The 24,467-nt window shown below is 42.0% G+C and overlaps 1 long non-coding RNA gene across 1 annotated transcript in view; it reads right to left on the bottom strand.

Moving 5' to 3' along the window:
- The window catches only part of LOC114676375 (uncharacterized), a 48,513-nt gene that overhangs the window by 3,215 nt on the left and 20,831 nt on the right, over nt 1–24,467 (bottom strand). The window lies entirely within an intron of this gene.

Here is a 24,467-nt window from a genome sequence, read left to right as displayed (position 1 = left end):
AAGAGCTGAGAGATGGAAATGTCATTGAAATGACCCATTTCTTCCATAATAGCAATAACAGGTTTTGTTTTCTGCATGGCAATAGTGTGTTAGTTGGGACTTTTAGTCCAGCAGAGCAGAAATACAGTGCAGGTAGCACAAGCAAAAGCAAAGGATTGTTATAAAGGATAGAGATGCAGCTGGCCTGAAAACTGAGCTAAAATCAGTGCCTTGAGCACAAGGAGAAATCCTGGGAGTCTTCTCCATCTTTCATTTCTGTGACTCCTTTGTATTTTAAGACTACATTGTGTCTTTTTTTTTTTTTTTTTTTTTAAATGGAGTCTCGCTCTGTTGCCCAGGCTGGAGTGCAGTGGCGTGATCTCGGCTCACTGCAAGCTCCGCCTCCCGGGTTCACGCCATTCTCCTGCCTCAGCCTCCCGAGTAGCTGGGATTACAGGCGCCCACCACCACACCCGGCTAATTTTTTGTATTTTCGGTAGAGACAGGGTTTCACCGTGTTAGCCAGGGTGGTCTCGATCTCCTGACCTCGTGATGCACCTGCCTCGGCCTCCCAAAGTGCTGGGATTACAGGCGTGAGCCACCACGCTGGGCCCATTGTGGCTTTTTTATACTTCTACCGCAGAGAAGAAAATGGTCACCAACAATAGCTAAATTTACATTTCAGCCATTCAAGAGACTAGGTAAACTGAAGCTGAGATTGTTTCATCTTTATTTAAAGTTTCCAAGATGAAATTTACAACAGCATCAAAAAGAATAAAATACTTAGGAATAAATTTAACAAAAGGTATAGAAATGTCCTCTGAATACTACAGAACATTGTTGCAAGAAATTAGACATCTAAATAAATGGAAACATATCACATCTTTCTCCCAAGTCTTCATAGATACAAAAACATGGTATTTGTTAAGATTGTAATGCTCCCCAAGTGGAACTACAGATTCAAAACAATCCCTGTCAAAATTCCAGATGCCAGTCTGGCAGAAATTGATAAGCTCATCCTAAAATTTATATGGAAATGCAACAAACCCAATATAGCCAAAACTGTCTTAAAGAAACAAAGTTAGAGGACTCACACTTCCCCATTTCAAAACTTTCTATAAAGCTATGGTAATCAAGGAAGTGTGGTATCATAGATCAATGGAATAGAATTGAAAATTCCATTCAAAAATAAACCCTGGCATTTACGGTCATTTGACTTTCTACAAAGGTGCCAAAACAATTCAATGAAGGAAGAGTAGCTTTCCAGTAAATGGTACTGTGGCAACTGTTCATCCACATACAGCAGGATGAAGTTGGACTCCTACCTCATTTCAAACACAAAAATTAACTCAAAATGGACCATAGACCTAAAACTATAAAACTATTCAAAGAAAACACATAAATATATCTTCATGACTTTGAATTAGGCAATACCTTCTTTATGAAACATGAAAAGCCACAAGTGACAGAAGAAAAAGTAGATAAATTGAACTACATCAATACTTCAGAAAACTTTCCTATTGTAAGAAAATGAAAAGAGGCTGAACACAGTGGCTAACTCCTGTAATCCCAGTGCTTTGGGAGGCTAAGGCAGGAGGATCACTTGAGACCAGGAGTTCGAGACCAACCTGAGCAACATGGCAAGATTCTGTCTTTTAAAAAATAAAAGAAAAAAAATAACTGGGCATGATGGTGCACAGCTGTAGTCCTGGTTACTCAGGAGGCTGAGGCAGGAGAAATTGCTTGAACCCCGGAATTCAAAGCTGTGATAAGCTAGGATTGTACCACTACATGTTTGCCTGACAGACTGAGACCCTTTCTCTACAAGATAAATGAAATAAAGAAATGAAAAGACAATCTAATGAATGAGAGAAAATATTTGTAAATTATACACATAATGAGAGACCTGTATCAAAAATAGATACATCTCAGGCTATATTGCTGTTTAAGAAAAAAATATGTTTTTATTGAGTTATAAGATATATATATAATAAATTATATATTTATATGTTATATATGTAATATATGTTATATATTATACATAAATATATATAAGTTATATAAGTTATAGATATATAATATCTATAACTTGCAACTCAATAAAAAATGAGCAAAGATTTCAATAGACATCTATATAAAGAAGGTATACAAGTGACCAATAAGGACATGAAAAGATGCTCAACATCATTAGTGGTTAAGGAAATGCAAATAAAAACCACGTAAGATATCACTGCATACCCAAGTGTTGGTGAAGATGTGGAGAAATTAACACCCTCATTCTTTGTAGATAGGAACGTAAACTGACGCAGCCATTTTGAAAAACAGTTCGGCAGTTCCTCAAAATGAGTAATCACATGAGTTACCAATTTTCCTCCTTGGGTAAATACCCAAGACAAATAAAAACATGTCCACACAAAAACTTACATGCAAATGTTCATGGCAAGCAGCATTATTCATAATACTCCCAAAGTGGGAACAACACAAAGGTTCATCAACTGATAAATGAACTATGATATATCCATACAATGGGATATTATTCAGCCATAAAAAAGAATAAAATTGGTACGTGCTACATTGTGGATACACCTTAAAAACATTATACTAAGTGAAAGAAGGCAGTCACAGAAGACCACATATTGTATGATTACATTTTCATGAAATACCCAGAATAGACAAACGTATAGAGACAGAAAGTAGAAATAGTGGTTGCCTAGGCCTGGGGATGGGAGGCATTAGGGGAGGGCTGGGGTTGAGGAGGAGGCGGAATGAAGACTGATTTCTAATTGATATAAGATTTATTTCTGGGTGATAAAAATGTTCTAAAATTGACTGTGATGATGGTTGTACAATACTGGGAATACACCAGAAGCCATTGAATTGGGAAAAAAATTCCCTAGGGATAGAACTTGAATGATCTGGTTTGGGCTATATATCTACCCCTAGAACCATCAGCTATGGCCAGGAAGATGTTTAGTGAACATATCTACTTCCATAAATATGTGGACAGAAGGATGTGGGGGAGGGGGGAAGGGGTAGTTTTCAAAAAGAAGCTGCCTAGATAGATAAGTAACACATCAGATGACTCAGAGCTAAATATTCTCTCTAACAGCACACTAGTAGATTAGTATGATGAATATGAATACATTATTTAAACTTACCCTTCCCTCTTTTTTATTTAGTCCATTGTAGGGTAGCTAGAATTTGTTAAAAACATTACTGGATAATATAAGCAATATTTTAACTTACATACAAGTTTTGACTCAATATTATTTTTCTTTTGTCTCTGAAAAGATATTTTTAACCAAAGGCTGTTAGTGAAAAGGCAACTGACGTTTGCTTTATTTGCCTGTCCTCTCAGAACACAAATACTCCTATGTGAAATGCCACCTGGAGACAGTGGCTATGGCCCATAAATTTAATTACTAACCTTTAATTCATAGCTGGCAAGATCAGTTCTGGAAGCATCTAAGCTAATCAGGCTTCTCTGACAATGCTAATCAATTGTTCAGCAGTCTACCTTTGGCTTAATTACTCGTGCACTACATTACATTTTCAAAATGTCAAGAATCCTCTTCTGGAAATGCAATAAATCATGCCTACATGGTGTAGTAGAGAGCCCGTTATTCCCTCACACCTGACCCTGGCTGCGTGAAGTTGAAATTGATCATTTACTGCAGTGGTGCAATGTTACAGAGAAAGGAGCTTCAATAAGAATCATAGCACAAAAGAAACAAAGAAAAAACACAGGAAGGGTTTTCAGCACATCCTTTCTTCAGCTGAAATGAACCAGGTGCCGTCAGATGTTTTTAAAGGTTTCTACGTCCGCAGTAGTATTTTCTGAAACAGATGAGTGTTGAAGCTTTTACACTTCTGAAATTGTTATCTAAGCAGCATAAAACTACCATCTCAGCAGAAATCCATTTTGAGTCTCACTAGAAATTCAAATCCAAAAATGACTGCTTCTTCTTCTGCTACTTTCATGTAAATTTTGTTAAAAGTCATCCACAAATAATTCTCAGAAAATCAAAAGAAAGGAGAAAGGCGGGAGAAGAAGTTTCAATGTTGAGATTTAGTATATGGTTTAGAGTTGGACCTGGGTTCGATTCCTGTTGCACCACTCAGTATCTGCATGAAGCGGAGCAAGTAATTTAGCCTGTGTATGCTTCATTAGCCTCATTTGTGCACTGGGTGTAGTAATGGGTTCATGCCTCTAAAGAAGTGGTTAACCAGCAGTGATTTTGCCCTCCAGGGGACATTTTGCCATGTCTGGAGACATTTTTGACAACCACAGCTGGATGAGGGGTGTATCAAGTGGGTAGAGACCAGGGATGATTCTAAGCATTTTACAGTGCACAGGACAGCCCTCATTACAAAGAATTACCCAGCCCCAAATGCCGATAGTGTGGGAGTTGAGAAGCTCTGTTCTAAAGCACTTAGCACAGTTCTTGACACAGAAGAAATATTCAGTGAATCATTACTATTACTATTTTGATTTGTTTGATTTAAATAAAGCCACTCCTACCACAAATAAAAATTCCCTCTCTCTCCTTAGCTGATTGATATTAATACATCATCAATAAAATATTCTATCTGTAGATAATATTAGAGTTTTTTTTCCTTAATAATAAATGAAATAGGGCTTTTTCTCTTTACTAGTATTTAGTGCCTTTAAATGATCTCAAAATAGTGATTGAGATAGTGGTTTTTCAGTTTTAAAGTTGTCTACCATGAGTGAATATGTAGATCAGCTTTTAAAATCTCATTCAGTCTTTCAAGGACAAATCTTTCTTTGACTCATAGACTCTTGGAGGCATGTCACAGGATGATATAAGTCTTAGATGTCATTGGGTCTGATCTAATACACAAAGCAGAACTCCATTGGGTTTAAAATAATTATTCCATGATTATAATAAATCAGTAGCTCGGTTCACTTCTTAGCTTACTGGTTCTCACATGTAGGTTGGAAGACAGAGAAGGCAGAGTTTCCATGGGTGCCCTGCCTGGTAGGCCTCACTACGAGTCACTCCCAGTGATTACCAGTACATCTGGCTGGGGTACTGTCCAGTTGCCGTTCGCCACCCTTCCTCTGCTCTCCTTTGTATTACAGGGGTCTCTCTCTACTTATTACATTCTCTAGGCTCCCTTGCTAACTGATCTCTGACTACATTAACCCATGACAGCCACTGATGGGACACAAAACAGGAGAAGGCAAGAAGCCAGGGCGACGGCTTTCTGTCTCTCTCTCTGCTTCAAAAATCACCTCTCCATGGTCCTGCCTCCAGCTAGGTGGCCCTGATTCCTGGATTCTGGTATCAAGCATCTCTTCACCTTGTCCCTTAGCTGAGCGATGATATATACTTCCATTTTGTTAATCCCTGAGTTGTCTCACCATCCCATTTGAGATCTTCCAGCATCTCTTTTTGCCAGCATTTATTTTGTAAACTAATTTTTCCATGTTGAACATCCTCACTATATATATATTATATTAGAGAATATTTGATTCTGCCATAGGAAACAAGCAAGTAAAAAATGATAGAATTAGGTATAGAAGCAAATATCTTACAATGTGTTAGGCATAGAAAGACCTTGTCCAACCTGTGACCCATGGGCCACATGCAGGCCAGGATGGCTTTGAATGCGGCCCAACACAAATTTGTAAACTTTCTTTTTTTTTTGAGATGGAGTCTTGCTCTGTCGCCCAGGTTGGAGCACAGTGGTACGATCTTGGCTCACTGCAACCTCTGCCTCCCAGGTTCACGCCATTCTTCTGTCTCAGCCTCCCAAGTAGATGGGACTACAGGTACCGGCCACCGTGCCTGGCTAATTTTGTGTATTTTTAGTAGAGACAGGGTTTCACTGTGTTAGCCGGGATGGTCTCGATCTCCTGACCTCATAATCCACCCACCTCGGCCTCCCAAAGTGCTGGGATTACAGGCATGAGCCACTGCGCCTGGCCATAAATTTTCCTAAAACATTGTGGGTTTTTTTGTGATGTAGCTATTATTAGTATTAGTGTATTTTATGTGTGACCCACAACAATTCTTCCAGTGTGGCCCAGGGAAGCCAAAAGACCGGACACCCCTGGCATAGAAAATGTGAGCCAAGCACAAGTGTGCTTGGAAGGCATAGAAGGACCAATACAACTTTAAATGTCTCTGAAGCACCAAATATTCACACTACACCAAATAAACATGAGGCTCTGGAAGCTCTCAATATCTGTGATGCTGTAATTGGTGACACCCATTCTGGCCCTTCATCTCCTCTGCCCACAAAGCACTGGCTGATTGGTGAGTCACATCTGTAGCTGGGTGCACTTGACCCTACACCCCTCCCACAGAGCAAGCATGTTGGCTCTGAGCTCCTTCCACCTGCCAGGCCCTTTGCTGAAACTTTAACTCTTGTCTTTGTGGCTAGTGGGGAAGGCTGATGCAACACAGTTCCTAGCCTAGAGTAGGACATATAAACATGGCATATCCTCAGTCAAGCACAGTGGCTTACGCCTGCAGTCCCAGCACTTTGGGAGGCTGAGGCAGGCAGAATGCTCGAGCTCAGGAGTTCGAGACCAGTCTAGACAACATGGCAAAACTCCATCTCTGAAAAAAAAAAAAAAAATTAGCTGGCTGTGGTGGCACCTGCCTGTAGTCCCAGCTACTCAGGAGGCTGAGGTGGGGGGATCACTTGAACCCAGGAGGTCAAGGCTGCAGTGAGCCATGATTGTTAATGACACAGGCAGACACTGTCTCAAAAAAAAAAAAAAAAAGAAGAAGAAGAAGATTGCGTATCCTAGGTGTGGTCCTTCCAGCCCACTTGCACCCTAATCTAAGTGTTAGTCCACATCTCTCACTTCTTGCTCTTTGGTAAGTGTTGTAGATTAATTCAAACCAGGTGCTTCCTGACTCTTAACTAGGCCCATGAGCCTTTCTTTTCGATGGCTTCTAGGAGAGCTTTCCTCTTAGTATACTGGGAAGTTACCATCCATCAAGGTAGTTTCCCACATGCCATTTTGAATCAGGCTTTGGTTCATGTAAAGACCCTGACATGTTTCTAGGGCCCGCATGTTGCCCCTCAGGAACCATCTCTCCAATCCAAATAAGAGACATTTTCCATCAGCTTTCTGAAGAGTGAAATCTCAGTGTGTCAGAACTCAACTTGGATTTTATGTTCTCTAGTAAAGCACTGGGAACCTAATCTGGTAGGGCTTTTGACAAGTATGGTCTAAAAGTTCAACCTCCATGAAAAGCAAACCGGCCTGAAACTGAAGGCCGTTCACCAAAAGAACATACATACTACGTCAGGCTGGCCAACAGTCTTTAAAACCTGTTGTGGGTCTTGGTTGGTAGAGATGAGACAGACATCCCAGGTGAATAACAGAGAAACTAGTTTAATGAGGTCAACAATGCACCTAAAATATGCCCAGCTCTGTACTGGGCACTTTATATAATTATCTCACTTAATCCTTGAATAATCCCAAAGGTAGATAATATAATCCCTATTTCACAGAGGAGGCATTAGAGGGTCTGAAAAGTTCATCCCACAGTCACTGAAGCAAGAAGTGGGCATTTCGTGCTGAAAGCACAGACTATGGAACCAGGCTGTCTGCATTCAATTCCCAGTTCTGCCACTTTCAAGGTAGATAACCTTGGATGTTTTATTTGTTCTCTTGGTTTCTTTGTTTGCAAAATGGCGCTAATTACAGCTTCTACTTCAGTTTCCTACTTCATTGAGTGAAGATTCGATTAATATTTTAAAAGAATGTATAACAGCTCCTAGCCTAGAGTAAGTGCTAAAATGTTGGTTAAATTTTTAAAAACCCAATCTTCTTGACCCCAAGTCCACTATTCAGCTTTAGCTCACTCTAGAGCACTCTAGACTTGCTTGTCAGGGTATGGCCTGCAAATGTCTCTAGTGGGTTTACTGGAAGCCTGGCTTGAGATAGGGTTTCATATGGAAGTACAAGGCAATGCCCTCTGGAGAAATCTTTCAGGAAGTGAGGGAAGCAAGTGAGGGAAGGAAGTGAGTAAGGTATGCAGTTTCAGGTGAGGTTTAGCTCCAGCCTGCTCCCACTCTGCTGAGGAGCTCTGAAGCAGAAACTATACCCTGAGTTTGGCATCTTGCGGCAAGGGGGCTGGGCTTTTGGGCCTCTGTATCTGTGAGTTACTGGATACCAATTGCAGAGAATGAGGTGGGGAGGGGCGAGACATGAACAATAGCCCAAGGGCAGTCCTTCAGAGACTTTAGCAGCAAAACAGATATCCACTGGGGAATGGATACGCTGAATCTGGTAAAAGGAATCCCAGTGGACCCACGTAAGGCACCAACAGCTAGACTCCTCCACTTTGGAATCCGTGGCATTGGCATCACCTTTTGAAACAGGAAACATTTCCTTATTCCCTTTGCAGGGCATGCGATGGGGGTGTGGCTCGCTTCATTGGTGCCCCGCTGCTCATACCTCCAGGGGGAGCATGCAAAAGGTCAGGTTGTGGGGAGTGCTGACCCCACAGCAGCATCTAGGCTTGAGCCTTTACAGCTCTCGAAGCCCCAGTGGGTGTGTGTTACAGCGTGCGCTTTCAGTTTTGCCATCTGCTGGCGGCTTGTGTTAGTCAGCTCAATTAGACCCTCTGCCTAATTGCAAGGACAGAGGGCTTTCTGTATTCCAGGTTCTTGCCTTAGTGTACCAGAAAAATCCGATCACGTGTGGGCTTGGAGAATAAGTGCAAGGTTTTTTATTGAGTGGTGATAGCTCTCAGTGAGGTGGATGGGGAGGTCAGAAAGGGAAGGGGGTAGGAAGGTGGTCTTTCCCTGGAGTCAGACCACCCAGCAATGGGACTCTCCTCCAACCGAGTTCTCCTCGGCATCCATGTTGTTCTGCCTGCCGGAGATGGCCTGCCAACGTCTGCCGGTGTGTTCCTCTCGACGTCCAGCTGCTTGTGTCTGTGCCTGCTAGGGTCTCGGGTTTTTGTTTTTTGTGAGATGGAGTCTCACTCTGTCACCAGGCTTGAGTGCAGTGGCATGATCTTGGCTCACTGCAACTTCTGCCTCCCAGGTTTAAACGATTCTCCTGCCTCAACCTCCCGAGTAGCTGGGACCACAGGCATGCGCCACCACGCCCGGCTAGTTTTTGTATTTTTAGTAGAGACAGGATTTCACCATATTGTCCAGGATGGTCTCGATCTCTTGACCTTGTGATCCACCCGCCTCGGCCTCCCAAAGTGCCGGGATTTCAGGCATGAGCCACCACACCCAGCCAAGTCTCGGGGTTTTTATAGGCACAGGATGGGGCATGGTGGTCCAGGGTGGTCTTGGAAAATGCAACCTTTCGGCGCAAAATCAAGAGTGCCTGTCCTCACCTAGTTCCAGGGACACAGGCCCGAGGGTGAAGCCCTAGCCAGGGACCCCACCTTTCTCTACCTAGCACTTCCCTTCCCCCCTCCTGTATCACTTTGAGTTTGTTGGAAACAATTTCAGGATCCATCCCAGACCTTGTAGGTCAGAGACTATGTTTTACCAAGCTCCCCAGATGTTTGTTCGTTGAGGATTGAGAAACTCTTTTTTAAAGAAGTTTTGTGTGTGTGTGTGTGTGTGTGTGTGTGCGTGTGTGTATATACGCCCATGCACATGAATACAAATCTTCAGTACCACCTCCAAGTCAAAAAACATTTCTATCAGAGAATACCTCTTATTTCCGTATTCCAGTATTTGGTAAACCACACCTGTAGCATTCCCTTCAACAAAATGGATAAGGAGGCAACAAATATTGTGTCTTAAAAACAACAAATTGGAAAACAAGAACCAGATGCCGAGCTTTAACAGGGATCCGTAGCTAAACTTTGCAGTTTTCCAGAGCTGGAAAGCCTCCAGGAGCTCACTGAACCGTATGAGTAGGACGTGGCATGTGCCAGCAAAACACATGCTCTCCAGGGCCTGGCTCTGACCTGGCTTTAGAGTGGCAGTCGATGAGCTTCACAAATATTTGTATTCATTTTACTGGAGGCAGAGCTCTCCCTGACATGGGGCCAACAGAAAGCTACAAAATGCCCTGGAAAGAAAGATCCAATTTAGAGTTCTGATCAGTGGAATTTTTACAGCCAGAGCAGGTGGCCAGTATTTTGCATCATAATGTTTGTGAGGTCTGGCCTAGGGATTTAGAATGGTTGTACTAAAAGAGGTGAATTCATACGCCATCAGTAATTTTTGCCAGGCCTTTATACTTTAATAAGAATTTAGTGGAAAGGTTATTTGTGATATTCTTACTTTTTAAAAACCCAGAATGCCTTCAAACTTCTTTTTACCCCAAGATCCTACATTTCTGACATCTGCATACATCTTATAGTGATAATACTTTAACTTTGTGCTTCTTGTAAACCAGGCATACACACACAGAAGAGGTGACAAGTGACCATCCATCTCTATTTCTCACTTACTCCCTGGAGAGTAGATTTTCCAGATCCTTTTGGTTTAGACACACCCATGTGACTCCTGCCCAATGAAATGTGAGTGGAAATAACACATCAACCTTTCTGGATGGAAGCATCTAAGAATCAACGTGCTAACCCACATCCTCTTTCTCAGTGATTCAAGTTGGAGAGGATCTGGTTCTCTATTTCACAGGACAGAGGGAGTGCCTTCTGACTGACCTGTGATTGACTTTGCATGAGTGAATAATTTTCTTTGCTGAGCCACCGAGATTCAATTTGTCTACTGTACAATCTCAGTTCCTTACCCTGTGTATTACAACATTAGCAATCAAGACCATGGAATTTTGTTGGCTAAAATATTAAGATAGCCTAAGAGTTGTGGATTTGGAGTCAGAAGACACAGATTCAAGTCTCAGCTCCAGCACTTACTAAGTGTGTGACATTAGGAACACCATTAACAGTCTCTGGACTTAAGTAAAATTAGATTGAGTTACATAATCTCTAAGATCCCTTCTTCCCCAACTCTAGCATTCTATGATTCTTTAAAACCCCATACCATGTTTTCTCCTTTTAGACTAAAGCTACTCCCTACACACTTTTATTGGAAAATGATTAAGTCATTGCATGTATACACGCAAGTGTATATATTATGCAAATTCTACAAGGATATTCTCTATAAAGAGTCATGGAATCAGTTGGTGCCTCTAAAAATACAGTATTTTTTTCTGTGGAGAAAGTTTTATAGTTATATAAGCTATATTTACAAGACCATGCCTTATATTTGCCTGACTTATTCATCTACCCGATTCACAACGGAGTCTAAAGGAGCCATTATTGTCACATTGAGGGGTCTGCCCAAAAACGAAACTCATATGAAACTGAGCTATTTTTGCTACCACTAAACGGATGACTTTCCATCTAGATTTAACCATAGTCTAATCTTCAACTTGAATACAGGAGATCAAGGTAGATTGCAGCTGAGAAATGTATTCTCTCTCAAATTTTAGGAGCTATATTGACCCTGACTCCTTTGAACTGCAGGTTACCACTTAGTAAATTACTTGTATGTAGATTGATTTGGGGGTCTTCAAGTCTTCCTCTCCAAATCCTCCTTTTGTTTTCAATGCTATTGCCATGACACTGAGTCTCTCCTCCTTGTTCCACACATGCATTCACCACCTTCTCTTTTTACTCTTGCCTTTGATACGTCAGATCTTACACTCTAGAGTTTGGACTGCAGCAGACACCAGACTTCTTATTCACCTTTGAAAAACAGACACAAACATTCCACATTGAACATGAAAGAACAGCCTACTATAGGTTTTAAAACGCTGAGCTCTCGGCCAGGCGCGGTGGCTCGTGCCTGTAATCCCAGCACTTTGAGAGGCTGAGGCGGGCGGATCATGAGGTTGGGAATTCAAGACCAGCCTGGCCAATATGGTGAAACCCCGTCTCTAATAAAAGAAAACAAAAACTAAAAAATTAGCTGGGTGTGGTGGCAGGCACCTGTAGTCCCAGCTACTTGGGAGGCTGGAGCAGGAGAATTGCTTGGACCCTGGAGGCGGAGCTTTCAGTGAGCTGAGATTGTGCCACTGCACTCCAGCCTGGGCAACAGAGTGAGACTCCGTCTCAAAACAAAAACCCTGAGCTCTGAATATTGATCTGAGGGAAAACTCAGGGGATTGAACTGGCAGAAGGGAGAAATTGGGGTGAGGAGGGGCAGGTAGGAATAATGCAGTGGTAATTTCATATGGTGCATTGTTCATGAAATGAATATGTCCTCCCAACTTGTTTCATCTTTTCAGAGTTCTTCTGAAAACAGAATGTATTTGGTTGGTGCAAAAGTAATTGTAGTTTTGCCATTACTTTTAAGCAAAAACCACAATTACTTTTACACCACCTAATATTTGCTTTCTCAGTGCCTATTTATGGTTTGTCCTTTCTGGGGCTGTTCCAGCCACTGGAGCCTCGATCCCTGCTGCTCCTAGATTAATTATCTTGGGCCTCCTGTTTCGGTGAGCCGCTATTTCAGAAGGAAGGCCCTTTTGTCCCAACCTTCTCTGGCTTCACAGCTCAAATGCATATTCAGGAGTCCCAGAGAAGAAAAAGCACTTCCATCTACGAGGAAATGCAGAGATAACTGCTTTCTCGCTACAGGGCAGAAAGAAAATAGATTTTTCTCATCTTTTCATAGTGGGTGAAAGTCTGTGAGGACAGACTTTAAAGTAGCAGACAACAAAAAATATTGGTGGAGTTTTGGGGATTTTGTTTTTCTGCATTTGGTCCTTTTGTTTTTGTATTTCGGAACTGGATTGGAAATCTAGGTACTTCTAAGTTGTTCTTTATCAAGTTTGGATAAATAAAAGCTGCTATTGTAAAAGGGAGCATTTTTCCAAAAAAGTCATACTAAAAGGAACATTACATTTAGTTGTATGTTGTACAGTAATTTATTCTCCTATAGTCTCTGAAGTCCTTGTAATCTTTAGAGCTAAACTTTAATCTTATTTTTATTCTTTGACTTCAAGCACACATGTGTTGTTATTGAACCCCCTGATTTTGTCTGTCCCCATATTCAACAGACTTTGAAATTGCCTTTCTATCTCTACAGGTTTCTATTGCCATTAGTCCTCTAGAGTTTGTTGTCTTCCTTCCTTCCTTTTTTGGAAACATTTCAATGTATCTTTTCTTTTAAATATTGTTGTTCTACGCCCCTTTCCTGTCTAACCCTATTTCCAAGTTCTTAATTATTCTTTGCCTTTTTCTTTCCAACTTGTCTCAGAATCCAAATCAAATCTACTTCCTTTTATCCCACTGTTAGTTGTTACGAATTATATTAGAGTGCAGAATAACAAAATATTTGACTCATTTGTTTACCAAGAAATTTAAGTGTTTGTGATTCTTGTAAGGGTAACATTCCTTCTGTGTGCTGGTAGCATAAGGAAGATAAAATTCCATCAAACCCAACTCACCATAATCTTATTCTTCATGAAATATTGCTAATTTATCTTGATAGCAAATTAAAGATAGCCAAAAATGTTTGATCTCCCATTTAGAAATGGGATGTCCTCCTGAATTGGGATGGACTCTGACTTCTTTAATCCATAAAATGTGGTAGAAGTTTGACTGTGCTCAGTCAAACAAAAGTTTGACAGTATGAGGGCTCAGGCCTAAGAGACTGACACCTCTGCATCCTCTCTGTTGGGACACTCATTCTTGAAGCCCTAAGTCACCATGAAAAAAAGTCCAAATCCCCTTGATGATGCTGGAGAAGCCATGTGTAGATGTTCCACTCAATCGTCCCAGCTGAGCCCAGCCTTCTATGCAAGACTCCAAACACACAAGTGAAGCTATCATGAGCTCCAGACCAGTCCATCCATCAGCTGAATACCACCCCGGAACTTCCAGTTAATGCCATAGGGAGCAGAGGAAGCACTCTGTAAAGCCATACCCAAATTTCTGACCCACAGAATTCTGGAACATAATAAAATAGTTGTTTTGAGACATTATGTTTTGGAGTAATTTGTCACCTAGCAGTTTATAACTATAATACCTTTCTTTAATGCCACCAAGCTTGACCATGAACTGGTGGGCCAAGAGGTACTCTTGAAGGAAACATAGTTTTCCCTTGGGCCAACATGGAGACAGAGAAGCAGTTGACCATACTTCTTCCTGGTCACTTGAGCAAAAGGATTATATCCTACTTGGCCTGAGGCCAGTCTAGGTGATTTGAATCTCAATCTGCCATGTCATTGTGTGAGAGATTTAAATTTATTTTTATCCAAACAACTTCTTCTTTAAGCTTTTATTCCACTTCCACAGTGATCATGGAATCCTTCCCTTACCCTGGGATCAACAAACTATGACCTATGGGCTGCCTGGTTTTTTTTAGGTCCTCCAAGCTTAGAATGTTGATGTTATTGTTTTACATTTTTAAACTGTTGTTTTAAAAAAGGAAAGAAAACTATGCAGCAGAGACAATATGTGGCCTGTGAAGTATAAAATATGTGCTGTCTGACTCGTACAGAAACAAGTTGCTAACCTTTGGTAATACCCTGGGTATTGAGAATGATATATCAAAGAATGTGTTGGTGAATATTTAGTGTCAACTTGACTGGATTGAAGGATGCAAAGTATTGTTCCTGAATGTATCTGTGAGGGTGTTGCCAAAGGAGGTTAACATTTGAGTCAGTGGAGTGGGAGAGGCAGACCCTCCCTCAATCTGGGTGGGCACCATCTAATCAGCTGCCAGCGTGGCTAGAATAAAGCAGGCAGGAGAAGCTGGACAGCAGACTTGCTGAGTCTTCTGGCCTCCACCTCTCTCCCATAGTGGAAGCTTCCTGCCCTCGTACATCAGACTCCAAGCTCTTCAGTTTTCGGACTCTTGGACTTACACAAGTTTTGCCAGGGGCTTTCGGGCCTTTGGCCACAGACTAAAGGCTGCACTGTCGGCTTGCCTGCTTTTGAGGTTTTGGACCTCGGATTGATTCACCACTGGCTTCCTTGCTCCTCAGCTTGCACATGGCCTATTGTGACTTCACCTTGTGATTGTGTGAGTCAATTCTCCTTAATAAACTCCCTTTCATAGATACATCTATCCTATTAGTTCTGTCCCTCTAGAGAACCCTGAGTACTACAAAGAGGCTCTGGATTCTGTTATGCTCCTTTGAAAACTATTTTTGGTTATTTTTGCAAGCAGCAAGTTCACTTTGCTGAACACAAAACTGCAAACTATTTCTCCCCTGCTGTGAACAGCAGCTGAAATCTTAGTTCATTTAGTCTTAGCTGGATTTCTGGGCATCTGACCCATGCATGTATGACTTGGGACCAGCCACAGATTACGACAGCATTTATACACAAAATTTGCAGCTCCCTCTCTCTGGCTCTCTCCTTCCTATTATATACCACACCCTTACCCCCAACCCTGCCATTTTCCAGCTACTGCAATCCCCTCAGACCCTGACATCTGATTTTTCAAGCTAGTATAACCGCAAGTGTTCTGAATGTATCAGTTGCCCTACATAGCAGACTACAGACTGCCCTCAGGCAAAAAAAAAAAAAAAAAAAAAACCTAAAAATATGGGAAACTCACCAAGTGCCATTCCCTTGTTTTGAGTGTCAACTCTAATGCAGTATCTGCTTTCTTCTGATTTTTATCCCATGCCTTTAGATAGTTGTTTTGTTGTACTTTGTCCAGAGTTTATAGTTATTATCGCCAGGAATGCTGGTCAACTTAAAAATACTCAAACAATGCCCAAAACAGAACCCTCCCACTCTTTTTATAATTCTTCAGTTACTCATATATCTTCCATTCGTTGGAGAGCCCTTTACGAGGCTGTATTTTGTTCATCTGTATTTATGATGCCAAGAGTCTTTCCACTCACTGTGTGATCCCTGGACCAGAAGCACTGGCTTCGCCTGAGAGCTTGTTAGAAATGCAAAGTCTCAGGTTCCATCCAAGACCTACTAAACCAGAATCTGTGCTATAACAATGTCCCAGGTGATATCACTGCACATTAAAATTTCATAAGCACAGACACAGGGCACACTAAGGGCCACATCATGGGCACTTGGAAAATGTTTATCGTAAAAGTAAATAAAGAAATTCCTCAGCTCAACATCCTTTTTCATTTTTTACAGTTTTATTAAGGTATTATTGACACACAATAAATTACACATACCTAAAGTATAAAGCTTAGAGATTTTTGACATGTTTGCTCTGTGAAACCATCACATAATCAAAATAATAAACATTTGTATATTTCCAAAAGTTTCCACTTAATCTTTGTTACCTTTCTGTCCCATTCCACATCCCTTTCCAGGCAACTACTGATCTGCTTTCTGAGACTGTGTATTAGTTTCCATTTCATAGATGTTTACATGAATTAAATTGTGTAGTATATACTCTTTTCTGTCTAGCTTCTTTTCAGCATAGATATTTAAGATACATCTTGTAGTAGTATGTATCAATGGTAAACTTTTATCATTGTGTAGTATTTCATTATAGGGATACATCACAGTTTGTTTTATCCATCTGCCAGTTGATGGACATTCAGGTTGTTTCTAGTTTTTGACTTTTGCAAGTAAAACTGCTATAAGTTTTTGTCTGAATATGTGGTATATCTAGGAATAGAATTCACTGGGTCATACAGCAGGTCTATGTTCAACTAGTTACAAGCTGCCCAGTAGTTTTCAAAGGTGGTTGTATCATCATACATTTCCACCAACACTGTATGAGAGTTGGTTAGAAGAATAACCTTGTTTTTCTCAAATTATAATCAAGAATTAGTACCTGACTCCTCAGGGAATAGAAATTAAAATCCTGAGTAATAGTCCCTTGAGGACCTTTTGTCTTCATTAAAAAATTATATGCGGTTGGGCGCGGTGGCTCACGCCTGTAATCCTAGCACTTTAGGAGGCTAAGGTGGGGGGACTGCCTGAGGTCAGGAGCTCAAGACCAGCCTGGCTAACTAACATGGTGAAATCCCATCTCTACTAAAAATACAAAAATTAGCCGGGTGTGGTGGCGCATGCCTGTAGTCCCAGCTACTCTGGAGGCTGAGGCAGGAGAATGGCTTGAATCCAGGAGGAGGTTGCAGTGAGCCGAGATCATGCCACTGCACTCCAGCCTGGGCAACATAGCAAGGCTCCGTCTCGAAAAAAAAAAAAAAATTCATGCTAAATGTACCAAGCAAGGTCTCCTGGAATGAAATTCTTTTGATTCCACACAAAAATAAAAAATATGTTTTGAATAAATTAAATAATTTGCTAATGATTTTGGAGATTGTTGACTAAGCCATGGAAATGCCTCTTCAGAACAGCTCATATCTTCTGAGGATCTCAGGTCAACATTTACTACTAAGTAAGGCATGCTTGCATTAAGAAATCATTTTCCTTTCAGATTTCAATGTCAACATCTAATTCCAAATATTTTCCTCATCAGAAAACTCTTCCTAAACAGGTGGGAAATTTTGGTTGATAAATATGGGTGTAAACAATAAAGCAGAACTATTTTAAAGTTCTGTCTAAACACAGAAAATGTGACCAATGCCGGCCACTTTGTTTAGAGGGGTGCCAACATCGTGTATGGTTGTAATTGAAATGAGAAATTTTATGGATCAATTTTTCCATCTACTTTTCTAAAAAGTTTCTCCCCCAACCTCTAGGCTGGAGATGAAAATCTCTCTCAAAAAAGAATCTTCCACCCCCACTCTATGCATAAATTCACCCAGATAAAAGCATTCTTCTTCATTGGCAAGCAAAGCTGATGATAATTATGGTCTCTGGCAAAGCAAACCCTGTCATAAAAATATTTCTGATAAATGTTTATAGTTTAGGAAACTACAAAATAATTTGCAAATATAGAACACAGAAAAAGCTTGACACAAACCAATTGAGTGTACTCCCTTTACATTTAAAAATGATCCTACCCAGGTAAAATTTTCTTCACTCACCTTCACCTAATGGTGTCCTTGATGTGATTTTATGTGTTGCCTTCTTTAAAGGAAAATTATAATTTAGGAGCATCCAAATGAAAAGCCATGCCAGTGAACAAAAAGAACCAATAAATACTGAAAAGTTACAGAGAAAGCAGACAAAAAAGACTCATCAAGAAGAATTTGTAAAATATATACAAAGAAGCAACAAAAACATGTTTGTGTATGTGAACCTTGATCATTGTTTGGCCCATGAACAAGACAACAATGTCAAAATTCTTACCTATAATGAAATTAATTAGTCTAACATTCCTCCCTTTCAAAGTGATCTGTAATTCCTATTACTACATAGTAGGCATAAGCTAAAGTAGTTATCTCTTTTTTTATTCTGGGTGTATAATGTTATTATTTAAGAGTAATTTGTAAAAACGATGCTTCTAAATAAGAATGGAACAACACATTTAATAATAAACTGTCTTCAAAATGAAAAACGTCATTTCTATTTGAATGTCAAAGCAAATGCCTTTCTTAATCAATATTTAAAATAGCTATCAATATTTGCAATCAGCTAATACTTGGTAGCCATGCGTTCTCAAATTCTAGAAAAGGAGAAGCAATGGAATGACTACGGAAATGAAGAAATAGGTTGTCAACATTAAAATGGACAATTTTCAGTTTTTAGTAGAAGTGGGTATTAGTATTGGCCAAGAATGTAACTGTTAGCTAATTGTACTAATTTGTTGAAAGCTTTAGCCAGATCCCAGTGGACCAAGGGCACAGAATCCCTTCCCCTTGACTTTCAGTGGGCTCACTGCTAATGGAGAATGTGAGTCCATTTCTATGGATTTTCTATTATTGAAAGATCATGAGTTAGCAGCATGAGTTCTAGGGTCAAACAGTTTAAACTGGCTCCACCATATATTAACAATGTGACCTTCTGCAATGTAATGAACCATTGGTTGTTTTAGACAAGGTCTTGCTCTGTCACCCAGGCTGGAGTGCAGTGGCATAATTATAGCTCACTATAACCTCAAACTTCTGGGCTCAAACAATCCTCCTGCCTTAGCCTCCTGAGTACAATGTAGTGAACTCTTAAACCTCCATTTATCTTTAGAATGAGAAGGAGTTATAATCTCCCTCATCTCGTAGGACTGTTGAAAGAATTAAATGAGACAATTCATGGAATGTCATTAATTATATTATTATAGTGCTTAACATGGAGTCAGCAGTCCATGAGTGGTTACTTCTCCACCTCCTTCTCCTCTGTCTCATCCTCCTCCCTCTGCTCTTGCCATAAGATTTTCAGAATATAAAATCTGTTCAGTGGGTGGTAAGTGATATGGAAGTAGGAATAATTTCACACTAGATACTGAGAGGTGACAGTGTGCTAGCAGCCCTCACTCTCAGCACCTCCTCAGCCTCCACGTCCACTCTGGCCACTCTTGAGGAGCCCTTCAGCCAGCCATGGCACTCTGGGAGCCCCTCTCTGGACTGGCTGAGGCTGGAGCCGCCTCCCTCTGCTTGCTGGGAGGTGTGGAGGGAGAGGCACGGGCAGGAACTGGGGCTGCGCTCGCGGGCCAGTGTGAATTCCAGCGGGCGAGGACGCGGACTCGGCAGGCCCCGCACATGGAGTGGCCAGCCGGTGCCGCTGGCCCAGGGTAGTGAGGGGCTTAGCACCCGGGCCAGCAGCTGTGGAGGTTGCGCCGGGTCTCCCAGCAATGCCTGCCCGCCGGCACCTCACTCAAATTCTCGCGGGGCCTTAGCTGCCTCCCACGAGGCAGGGCTCGCGACCTGCAGCCCGCCATGTCTGAGCTTCCCCCTGCGTTGGACTCCCACGCGGCCTGAGCCTTCCCTACGGGAGCCACCCCCTGCTCCGTGGCGCAGGTCCCATCCACAGCCCAAGGGCTGAGGAGTGCATGTGCCGCTCCAGACTGGTGGGCAGCTCGGCCTGCAGCCCCAGTGCAGGATCCACTGGGTGAAGCCAGCTGGGCTCTCTGAATGGGATGGGGACTTGGAGAACTTTTATATCTAGCCAGAGGATTATATGTGCACCAATCAGCACTCTGTATCTGGCTAACCTAGTGGAGACTTGGAGGAGTAGCACTCTGTGACTCTGTGTCTAGCTCAGGGATTGTAAATGTACCAATCAGCACTCTGTGTCTACCTTAGTGTTTGTAAATATACCAGTCAGCACTCTGTGTCTAGCTCAGGGTTTGTAAATACACCAATCAGTACTGTGTCTAGCTCAATGTTTGTGAATACACCAATTGGTACTCTGTATCTAGCTAACTCTGTATCTAGCTAACTAGCACTCTGTGACTCTGTGTCTAGCTCAAGGATTGTAAACGCACCAATCAGCACTCTGTCAAAACGGACCAATCAGCTCTCTGTAAAATGGACCAACCAGCAGAATGTGGGTGGGGCCAGATAAGGGAATAAAAGCAGGCTGCGGGAGCCAGACAGGGGCAACCCGCTCTGGTCCCCTTCCACAGTGTGGAAGTTTTGTTACTTCTAAATTTTGCTGCTGCTCACTCTTTGGGTCCACGCTGCCTTTATCAGCTGTAACACCGCGAAGGTCTGCAGCTTCACTCCTGAAGCCAGTGAGACCATGAACCCACCTGGAAGAAGGGACAACCCCAGACGCGCTGCCTTTAAAAGCTGTAACACTCACCACGAAGGTCTGCAGCTTCACTCCTGACAGCCAGACCTGAACCCACCAGAAGGAAGAAGCTCCAGTCACATCTGAATGTCTGAAGGAACAAACTCCGGACACACCATTTTTAAGAACTGTAACACTCACCACAAGGGTCCACGGCTTCATTCTTGAAGTCAGTGAGACCAAGAACCCACCAATTCCGGACACATTACCAGCCTTAATTCTAGAATGATGTCTCGAGCAGCATTGTCCAACAGACTCCCTGTGATGATGGAAATGTTCTAACCTGGGTTGCCCAAAATGGTAGCCACTAACCACATGTGGCTAAGGAGCACTTGAAGTGTGGCTAGTGCAACAGAAGAGCTACATTTTAAATTTTATTAATTTTAATTAATTTAAATATAAATACAACTAGCTGCACGTGGTTACTGGCTACTGTATTGGACAATGTAAATCTAGAGCAAGAATCACAAGCTCCAATACAATACATAACAAGAGCAGACGAGTAACATAAATGAATGCAATGTGGTCAGTAGCTAATAGGGCCAGTGGGACTTGTGTAACTTATGCACACATATCTTGTCTAAGGGACTCAGCCAGTCTTAGCCTCAGCCAATGCTGCTAGGTAGATATAGGTCCAGTTTTCTAATGTTTGAGAAGAAGCTAGAAATGCATGTTTTCATGCGAGGCCTCCCTATTCTTTCAAGTATCAAGTAACTAAAAAAATTTTGGAACACAGTGCAGGCCAAACAAAACATATTTACTAACCGAATGTAGATCACAGAACATGAGCATGCATCCTTTACTTCGGAACCTACCCCTGAAATCATGGAAAAGTCTTCAAATTAGACTGTCCGAGGGAAAAGCAGGGAGCATCAATCTTGTTACACATGAGGCCAGATTTGGGAACTGCGTTAATATTAGCCTCACTGCCTTCAGTGGGCTTAGCAAACCTTCAGAAGCTATCTCAGTCCTGGGACCTCCTGAAAATCAGCTAGTCTTAGAAGAACCTTGCAAAGACATCAGTGCTTCCTGGTGCAGCTAAACCCCAATGCTGAGTGTCCGCTGATGTCAGCATCTCCCCCAAAGAGGAGAGTGAGAGGGACAGTAACCAGGTCAGACCTCCATGTTGGAAATCCTTAGGACTTGAAAGCAACTAACTCCCAATTGATGGAAAAATCGAAAAGATTTGTCTGGCTTTAAACATGAAGCTAACTGGACACTATTAAGCTACCAGAGTTCCCTCCAGTGTATTTACTCATTCCTTCATTGATTAAACACATATTTTTTAAGCGGCCCTTCTGAATCACCAGCGCCATCTCCGTGCCCACCACATGAATCTGAATGGTTGCAGAGTCAGCTTTCAGCCTGGTTTTCCTGGAGGAACTAGATACAAAGGCAACAGAGCACCGAGGTTAACAGCATTATCTTTGGCCTCAAACAGGGCTGAGATTCAGATTGCACACGTCCTATCTATGTGGCCTTAAGCAAGAGACGTCTTTACTTCTTAGTCACTCATCTACAAATTGGGAAAAGTAAGAGTGCCTTCCTTATAAATTAGTGAGTAGATTAAATGAGAAACTTGTGGAAAGGGCTTAGCATAACCATAACAAGCCCTCAATAAAGAAGACATTTCCAGTTAATAGAGTAGTCTCTGCTCCACACAGTTGCATACTAAAGTGAGGCTGTGATGGGGGTTCTCTGGCCCAGCCAGGAGGGGTATTTTTTCAGTGACTTTATTTAGAATTGCTGGTGTAGGTTGGTCCCCCTTGGAATCATTGGTCAGTTGTGTATATATTGGTGAGTTGAAATTAGGTGTCATGCAAACGTAGACTAAGAACTTAGGACGTAAGGTGACCAACGTGTACCAGCGTGCCCGAGACTTTCTCACATCGAGCACTGAGAGTTCCATCTTCCCTCAGTCCTGTGCAACGGGGACAGTTGGTTATCCTGTACCTGTCAGGCATTAAGTAAAGATGGTGGGGAAGATAAGAAGCCTGGGTTCAAATACCAAGAGTTTGAATGGCATTTGTATAACAACAAAAGAGAAAGAACTACTCACTAAATGTGTGCATGCATGTGCACACATATGCACACACAGATTCATAAGTTTCAGAGCTTGGCTCACATAGGCTTTGCCAGATGCCCTGCCTTTAGCCTCACACAAACATCTGCCTCTACCCACTGATCACCTCCATATGCCCAGACTCATTTGGCTGAGCCTGGAAGTAGTGAGTTAGCAACCATCTCCTCATGCCCTTTCTTGTCTCATGTGTTTTGATGTGCCTGCTAAGGGAATGTTCAACATGTTCTCAAGGAGGCCACACAGACATGCAGTCTGAGCCAAACTGATCACTGCATAATTGATAATAGGCCTTTTGTATTCACATTCTATTTAGATGATTGTATGGAGCAGGTGACAGGTGTTCCGAGAACATTACCCAAGCTGCCTGTTGCCGAGAACATCCTGAGACCAGCTGGGGCGAGGAGCCCAGAGGAAATCCCCATAGTAATTTAATAGTTCACAGGGCTTTGGGTTTGTGAGGATTACAATGAAGAATTAAAGTGATATTGACCACCCACCGAAGAAGGGCCTTTGTGCTTTTCCCTTGATATTTCTACATTTATTATTTTGTTCCCAAGGAAATTGCTACAGGGTGACCAAAAGCAATTTTTTCTTTCTTTTTTTTTTTTTTTTTGCAAAGGATGTATGTTGCCACTTAACTGGAGAAACAAACAGGAGAAACAGAAACCATGTATTAATGTTAGTGAGAAGCCTGCTTTGAAACACCCAGCTTAGGGTATACCAGTTTTGGGGTGGATGAGGATTGCTAACTACTTTTTTCAAAGGATTTGTACCAGAGCCAGATATTTAAGGAAAATCGTAGAATGTGACTTTCAGAATTAGAAGTGAGTTCCAAAACAGAACTAGGAGGAACATTTTACTTGATTTCTCACAACTCATACTCTGGGTTCACAGACACCTTTTTCGAAGTTGATAGAGCCACTACCTGGCTCTGCATTCTAAAATTTAGTTTCAATTGGCCTCACCTGCTTTCGCAGGCAGTTTGGTTGCTTAGAACAAGCTTGGGTCAGAATTTATTCATTGGCCCATTCCACAAGCATTCATCAAGTGTGCCAACTATATTAAGTCCACTCTGTGAGACACAGTTCATTCAATATTCATCTCAGAGATACTTCTGCGGCATCAGCTGTGTGACACACCCTCAGCAAGCCAAGCACTGGAGACACAGTCTGCACTTGGAGCTTACATTCAATGAGGCTCATGGAAACTTCTAATGATACTTGCTTTGGAGAAAAATTAAGTCAGGTAAAGAAAAGGGGCCGGGTGCGGTGGCTCACGCCTGTAATCCCAGCACTTTGGGAGGCCGAGGCGGGTGAATCATGGAGTCAGGAGATCGAGATCGTCCTGGCTAACACGGTGAAACCCTGTCTCTACTAAAAATACAAAAACAAAATTAGCCAGGCATGGTGGCGGGCGCCTGTAGTCCCAGCTACTCGGGAGGCTGAGGCGGGAGAATGACGTGAACCCGGGAAGCGGAGCTTGCAGTGAGCTGAGACTGTGCCACTGCACTCCAGCCTGGGTGACAGAGCGAGACTCCATCACAAAAAACAAACAAAAAACAAAAAAGGTAGGAAGTGCTGGAGTAGGGAAGTCGAAGGTAATATTTGAGCAAAAACTTGAAAAAGGTGAACAAGCTAAGTGGATATTTGGGTGGGGGAAATCTTCTGACAGGACAAAAAGCCTGTGCAAAGGCCGCAGGGCAGAAAATACTGGCATGTTTGAAGCTATTGTGAGGACTTCAGCTTCACTCTAAGTGGAAAACCTCCGTGGCGCTTGGACAAAGTAGTGTGATCCAAGTGAGGTTTTAACAGGATCACCTCAGGGTGCTTCTTGAGAAATAATGTAAGGGGAGAAAGACATATTCTACCCCTCAACAGGCAGAAACAGACATTTGTAAC

Source organism: Macaca mulatta, chromosome 2, assembly GCF_049350105.2.
Source record: "Macaca mulatta isolate MMU2019108-1 chromosome 2, T2T-MMU8v2.0, whole genome shotgun sequence".
Classification (NCBI taxonomy): Eukaryota; Metazoa; Chordata; class Mammalia; order Primates; family Cercopithecidae; genus Macaca; species Macaca mulatta.
Note: the sequence above shows the minus strand (reverse complement) of the source record. Positions and strands in the feature narration are given on the sequence as shown.